The sequence below is a fragment of the Seriola lalandi genome, unplaced genomic scaffold, assembly GCF_002814215.2.
Source record: "Seriola lalandi dorsalis isolate HSWRI2012SDOR001 ecotype SW California unplaced genomic scaffold, Sedor1 jcf7180001975723, whole genome shotgun sequence".
NCBI lineage: Eukaryota > Metazoa > Chordata > Actinopteri > Carangiformes > Carangidae > Seriola > Seriola lalandi.
Genome location: NW_019446389.1, coordinates 1 through 1,357, shown reverse-complemented (window position 1 = coordinate 1,357; position 1,357 = coordinate 1). Strand labels below are relative to the sequence as shown.

Below are 1,357 nucleotides of genomic sequence, written 5' to 3'. Positions count from 1 at the left end.
CAGTCAGTCAGTCAGTCAGTCAGTCAGTCAGTCAGTCAGTCAGTCAGTCAGTCAGTCAGTCAGTCAGTCCCTCCCTCCCTCTGCTCTCAGGGCCTATGTTGCAATTGGTATCAGTATTTGAACTGATGGAGTTTGTGTCTGTGTCCAGGAGGGGGCAGCAGCAGTAGCAGCAGCAGCAGCAGCAGCAGCAGCAGCGGCAGCAGTACTTCAGCAACTGGTGCGAAGACGACCAGCTCAGACGAGGGAAGGGAAAAACAGCAGGAGCAGAAGGAGGAGGGAGGCTTCTTCTCTAAACTAAAGAAAATGTTTAGCTGACACTCAGGCTGAAGGTGGGAGCTTCAAACCTTTCACTCCTTCCCCGATAGACATACTGATTTGAATTAGATTATCCTTTACTTAACATAAACTGAAACAGTACACTGAGTCATTATCTGCAGAGTGACTGTGGTAAACTTTAAACTTTAGTTTAAAGAGCTTGAAGTTATTTTATTATAAAGTATGTTCCACCTTTTTCTACAGGCAAAAAAACAACATGGTAAAGGAAGAAATGAAAGCCACTGACTGGGGCTCCATGCTGTCGTCTCCTGCTTTGGGGGTTGAGCGAGGAGGAGGAAGAGAGAGGCATAGTGGTATTTGTGTTGACACAGTCACACATTGTCGAAGTTGCAGTTGGCAAACAGGCCATGCAGACATCAGATCCATCCACACACCCACTGGCCCATCACCATAGACAGGTGCTGGGCTGAGAAACTCAAGATCTGCTGGAAGAAAAACAAGATGGCGACTACACATGGCTATTGTGCAATAACTCTCCTGCCTGCTTACTGTGTTTGAAACCTCACTGCTCCTTGAGTCACGAGGTGCTCTACAGACATGCTGTTAAATAAAACTGTGGTAGATGAGCCATTAAAATGGCAACAAAAATTTATAGCCAGTCAAAACCAGTAATGCAGGCTATGAAAATGGATTGTAACTGGATGAAAAGCAAAGCATTGTATGGGTTTTAGGAAGTAAATTATAATTGTTGTAATAATGTCCTAGAAAAGAACTGATACACCACTGTAAGTTCTCTGGGAAGTTCCTGAAGAGGACTATGACATTTGGCACTGACTGTAGTAAAATGTGGGCAGTGCTCAACTGATGCACTTCCAATTAATTCTGATAATTTTCTAGTAATCCCTTGACAGTGGATCTGCTCCGCATGAACCAATATTAAAATTGTCAACACTACAACATACAACTCAACAAATGTAGAGAATAAAGCTGCCGATACAGTCAATGGATATTTACATGGTTTTAAATGGATCATTGAAAGTTTCTCCAGTCATTAAGATTATAGTGGTACAGCTTTCTATGT

At 43.0% G+C, this 1,357-nt stretch overlaps 1 long non-coding RNA gene across 1 annotated transcript; it reads left to right on the top strand.

The window, feature by feature from the left end:
- The first annotated feature begins 61 nt into the window (after window positions 1–61).
- LOC111655758 (uncharacterized) lies at window positions 62–1,289 on the top strand. The gene is made up of 2 exons (XR_002760826.2): window positions 62–329; window positions 520–1,289. It is a non-coding gene; the product is annotated as an uncharacterized LOC111655758 (long non-coding RNA).
- Window positions 1,290–1,357: the final 68 nt, after the last annotated feature.